General features: G+C 35.1%; 1 protein-coding gene across 2 annotated transcripts in view; it reads left to right on the top strand.

Annotated features, from left to right (window-relative positions):
* The first annotated feature begins 267 nt into the window (after positions 1–267).
* Positions 268–6000, top strand: part of LOC129243985 (putative phosphatidate phosphatase) — an 87881-nt gene continuing 82148 nt past the window's right edge. The window contains exon 1 of one of the 2 annotated variants that reach the window (XM_054881523.1): positions 268–665. The gene's annotated coding sequence lies outside the window, so the exon portion shown is untranslated. The remainder of the gene's footprint in view (positions 666–6000) is intronic. The other variant, XM_054881522.1, reaches the window with a different exon arrangement.

Below are 6000 nucleotides of genomic sequence, written 5' to 3'. Positions count from 1 at the left end.
TATTCTATCATTCTTGTTTGTACTCATGTATATGTAATTAAATCCAGCAACATGTCGAATTAAACACGCGAAGCAATCGATTGTGGAACATGTTTGACACCAGCAAAGCAAATATACGGCCAATTTCATGGCAACATGTTGCCCTGTCAAAACAAATCAACATTCGCATTCTCTCGGCGAAAACTTGAAGGGTGTTTTCAGTAGTTGAAACGGATTCGCTTATATTAGTTGTGTTTTGTGTTCTTATGAGGTGCGTTTAGGCCGTGTGGGTTTATGGCCTGGTAAATTACGGAAATCCTCTTGATTTTTCTATTAAGATTTGTGAAAAATCTAATACGAATATGTTTATACATACATACATTTGTGCTTTGAAATAAAATATTGTGTGTCACCGTGACAAACATTTAGCATATTTGTCATTCTTTCTAATACCTATGAGCTACATGCAACATATATCCAAAATAAAGGTCCTCCGCTCTATGTTAAAAAAAAAACACCGATTCTTCGTTATCTATGGCTCAAATAATTTATTGTCATTGCAGTTGATATAAAGATTAACGAAACTGCAATGAAAACCTCCCAGCAAAGTTCAAAGAAGGAAAAAGAGTGTTTGATTTCTTTAAAAGTCTGTTGCTAGTGAATGTTTTTTGTTGGAAAAGTTGCTGGTACGTACCTAGCATTGTATTGTTATTTTTCAAACACCTTGTGCGCATAGCTTGTAAAATTGCTGTCAATAACCTGTGCTGTCGAACGAAAGCTGCTTCATTGTAAACATAAATACCAAAAATAGCCTACGCGCGTTTTGAAAAAGAAAACACCAAAATATTTATAAGTGTACATACGTATCTCCGACTTTATTGGCATATGCCCTTAGACTGGTGTATATTCCAATAGGGGAAGAAGGCGGACGTCTTTTTACAGCTGCAGACAGATTCATTTATAAATAGTAATGTAAAACTGCTCTCAATCGATAACATAATTAAATTGTGTCTTGCTGACAGGTTTAGTGGGTCGTTGAGAATCGGGGTGAAGGTCAAGTGTCGCAAATTGTTACACTCGTGTGTAAATGTGTATGTGTGTATATGCATACGCACAGATTCAACTTTTGTGTATATTTCGGCAAAAATATGAAAGTTTGTTTATTAAACATTTGAGTGAATTTTGTATATTTTTGTTTTGACTATGTTGCTTGCACACATATGTACATACATACGTACACATGTAAATGCATACTTGTATACACACATTAGGGTTTGCCGTATGGATTGGTAACAGAAACTTTTTGTTTTGTTGCACACGATTACTGTATTATAAGTACATATGTAGGTATTATTTGTGTATCCATTTGTGGAACAATAGGAGGAGGAGCTGGACCAAACACCTAACAGTGGTGTACGCATCAATTAATAGGAATATTTAACGCTAAAAATGCTTATGCTTTGCACAAGTTTTAAAAAATGCCTGTTACACCCACTTATTTTACTTAAAAACAAACTCCAAAAAGAAAGCATTATTCACTTATAAATACTCTTTATTGATTGGACAGTTTATTTAAACCTTTTTTTACTAAGTAAAACTTCATATTTTATTAAAATTCTATTATTACAAATGCTCTTCTAAACTTCGTAATGCCGTGCAAAATAAATGTGCAGGCCGAACTGTCAAAGGAAAGATAATGAAAAAACAATAAAGCTAAACAATAAAAACCACAGTCAACCAAAAGGGAACAGTTTTTATATATTATTTATTTTAGAAAATATAAAAAAGGCATTATGAAATCGACAAGAAATATTAGCCCTTAATACTGCAGTAAGTGAAAGAAGAATTACACCTAATTCTCTTTTTACACCAATTTTTTTTAGCCGACTTTAATTTAACAGGAGTTAAAAAGAAAAAAAAAAAATATTTTCTTACACGAATTGTTTTGTTTCAACACGATTTTTAATATATTATGATTTTTTCAAATAGAGTAAGACTTTTCGAAGTTTAATAATTTACTTCTTATAATATATTAAATGAATTAAAATTTGTAAGCAGGAAAAAAACTCTTAAGTGAACTCTAAAAAGATTTTTTTAATATTGTTTACGCCTAATTTTCTTTTTGCACGATTTTTCTGGAACGTATCTATTGTGTAAGGGAGTTCTCATCGGAGGCTTTGTTTTGTTTTCATTGGGGGGGATTTTTAAGTGGCGGGCCCCAAGTCCGACGCACAACCTGCTATCCTGGAATGATTCGCCTTTTCACTCTCGACCGGGTGTTCGAAAGCTACCCTGAGGATACTTGGGCTAATACCGGGCGTTGTTAGCTGCTTGAACCATATGCAGAAGAATCATCCCGGCCACTCCCAAGTGAATGGCGATCAGTCACTTTCCCCACTTGCGTGGACATATGGAACCGTGCTCCAGAAGAAGATCTATTTTGTAAAAAGTGAATTAGGTGTATATTGATTGAGGGATGGGATCCTGAGCGTGTTCGTGGGCCGAAGAACGACAGACGTGAACGCCCCCATGCGGACGAGCCGCGCCAACTTTTTAAATGAAGAGATGAAGAGTCGCTATGCTGCTCTTTTTTCAAAAAGCTCAAAATGTAATTTTTTTTACCTATTATGAGATATAAAACATTGCCTAAATCCTAATATTTTAGGGAATAAGTAGAGAACAGGCACCTTTTCGCTGGGGAAAAATCAAAAATTGAGGTTCGGTAGAACTTTTTTGATTTTCAAAATGAATGAAATTGACTTTTGGCCCCAGAAAAAACAATATTTTCGTAAATAGTAAAAGCGGCGCTTCTTGTTTTTAGACATACATACATGCATACATACATAAATACATGATACGATAATCATAACGGATACGTGATATCATAACGGACGATTTTTTTTTAATATGTTTTTAAAATATTGTGCAAAAAAAACTTCTATAGTCTATGAAATTCACATAAATATACAAAAGAAAAATAAATTTAATGCAATATATTCAAATCTCACAAGTATCGATGTTTATAATAATAAATGTTTACGATTAAAACCAAATATTCCTTTAAATATCAAAACCAAGGCACCGCTCAATATTATATTATTATATTAGCATTTGTTTTAATGGCTAGTAAAAACATTGAAAATATATTCAAAACTATGGCATTAATCTCAATATAAATTTTTATTCAAACAAATCACGCATACTTTCATAATATTTTTATAGATCCCAATAATACCTGCCTTTCTTTTTGCCATTTTTTGCGATGAAATTCAACACGAAATTCCCACAAAATGTCATATGCTTTCGCACCAGTTGCACGCTTAGTCGTAAAAATTGACACAATCGTAACCAAGTATTTGCTTCGGTGCTCTGTCATATTTTTTTGGACGTTATCGATAAGGTTCGTTTTTTTGTACTAATTTCATTGTATGTAAGTAATTTCTGTACCCACACCTAATGATTATTCATATATACATATGTATGTATATATATATAAATACTTAAAGGTTTCATTAATTATCAGAACTGGTTCGAAATGATAATTTCATTTTCGCCAAGGTCTGGTTAGCTGACGTCGAATTAGTTCGATACTTAAACAAAAAAATTAAAAAAAAACCCATTGTGATTACGCGAAAATTGCGCGTCAGTTGAATTTTTGTTTAGAATTATTGTATTTGTTGTATGCGTTGCCTGCTTATCTGTGCCATCAGCGTTGGTTGGTTTTGTTTAAAATTTTATGAAATAAAAGCACTCGTAGAAGATATAAACAAGAAATCGACTACCACATTTTTTGGGTGTTGAATACCAAATTTATTGACAGCATAGGCGAGAAACTCACCACCAAGTATGGAAAACAAGAGAACTGTTGCGAGCTCTCGGAGGAGAGGCAAAAGGGTGTTTTAATAAGATCGTTAAAAAGTCTTTCACTTTATTATTTACGAAGCTTGCAATGACTGCTCTGAAGGTTCCACAGACATTAGCTGTAATACTTAAAAAGCTTCTCACACCAATGCATACAAGTAAGTCGCCCAAAATACGATTATCTAGCAAGAGATCTTTGTAAATTTGCAAACCGGTAAAACAACAAAATTTTATTTATGTCTATTAGGTTGCTCATTAAGTTTTGCATTTCGATGAAAAAAACACAATTTTACGGTTCGAAATACACTTTATTATTCATTATAGTCGCCAGTCCCAATAGACTTATTTAAATTTATGAATTCTATTCCTGAAGTGAAGATCTGGAAGGGCTGCAAAAGACACTTCCGCAGCTGTTATGACCTCATCATTTCATGAAAAACGCTTTGCAAGCATGAATTTTTTTAGGTCTGGAAATAGATGGAAGTCGCTAAGAGCCAACAATTCGACTTTAATACATGGGTTTTAGTCATTGTCAAACTGCTTTTGTGGCACGGTGCATTGTCCTTATGAAAAAGAATTTTAGAATTTTTTCCTTCAGCTACAGTTACAATAATATTTAGAATTTATTGTTTTACCAGTTTGGGGTTAAGTTCATACAGCTCATCGTGCCATCGCCTGCGATATTCGCCGTTGCCAACGTCCAAAGGTCCAACAATCTTGCGCAGAATCTATCGCTCAAACACTCCAAGCGTAGCTCATCGGATGTTGTCATCGTCCACGCTTCTGCGCCATACATTAGGACGTGCTGTGGATGTACAACGCAGTGGTTTTGCCAATTTTTACGGATGCCTGGTTTGGTGGGAAGCTCTTCGGAAGGGCTACAATATCACTAAACTGGGGAGGTTGCAAAGAATTGCATGCATTGGCATCACCGAAGCTTGTAAAACTTGCCCCAGTGTTGCCCTGAATGTCGTTTTGCACTTATGTACTTCCCATCGACTTTTACGTTATTTCCATCGCAGAGTGCAATCAGGTTAAAGGAGGTTGGCCTCTGGAGGCAATCTCTCAAGGGACATGGTAGCATTTTTGGGCAGTTAACACCGTATTTCTCCGAACTTCGAACAGATCTCTCTATCCGTAAACTAGAGTTTGAGGGTCGTGCCTGGGCAATCTTTCCAAATAGGCAGAATTGGATCGAGGGGAAAATCTGCCCCAAAGCTTGTACCTCTGTTGTTGTTGTTGTTGTAGCAGTTTACTGCACCCTAGGGCTAGTTTATTGGCCAATTTATGTGTCTCCTTTAAACTACCGCTAGGGTTACCATTTAAACCCCAACTAAAGCTAGGGTTACCATTTAAACCCCATTGCAGAAGAAGAAGGAGACTGTTGAGCACTTTCTCTTCAAATGTCCGGATTTGGCAGCTAGACGATTAAGGTCACTGGGTGCTCCTTTCTTCGACAGCCCGGGGCAGTGCGCAAACCTAAATCACAGAACAGTCAAGCAATGGAGCGCGTAAAGGTTAAAATAAAGATTTCCATCGCTCAAAATAACTTTTTTTATTTAACAAAAAAGCTATTCAAAACTAAATTGCGCATACAAAATAATTAAATATAAAATGTTTGCTTCCATATGCTTCCTTCTTGCGTGCACTCTAAGGATTTTGCCCAGAAGAAGTATTCTAATTTTTTTTGTGAAATTAAAATCCCTAATTAGCTTTCATTGTGGGCATTGGCATTAAATGTTGAAAATGAACGGCAAATCTCTATACTGAACGCCGTTCGGAGGTAACAACGAGTGAAATTATAAACAGGAAAACCTCTGCTAAAATACTAAACGAAAAATGTAGGCGCCAATTGTGCATGTATGTATGTATGTATGTATATGTATACGAATATAATATAGGTATAAAATAAACTAGAAAAGGCCAAATAATTTTTAGAATGATTTAGAAATGATGCCAAACTAGTCCTTTGAAACTGATATTTTCCTATACGATAGTTGCCTATACTCAACAATTTACCATGGACTCTTTTCAAAAGATAAGTATCGATCGAAGCGATAGCAAATGGCACATGAGTTGGCGATGAGTATAATTACCAAAATCCGGATGGAAAGGATTTAACTGTCTGGGATCTACATACACTCGTGCTCACATAATTAA

The sequence above is a fragment of the Anastrepha obliqua genome, chromosome 4 (assembly GCF_027943255.1).
Source record: "Anastrepha obliqua isolate idAnaObli1 chromosome 4, idAnaObli1_1.0, whole genome shotgun sequence".
NCBI lineage: Eukaryota > Metazoa > Arthropoda > Insecta > Diptera > Tephritidae > Anastrepha > Anastrepha obliqua.
Note: the sequence above shows the minus strand (reverse complement) of the source record. Positions and strands in the feature narration are given on the sequence as shown.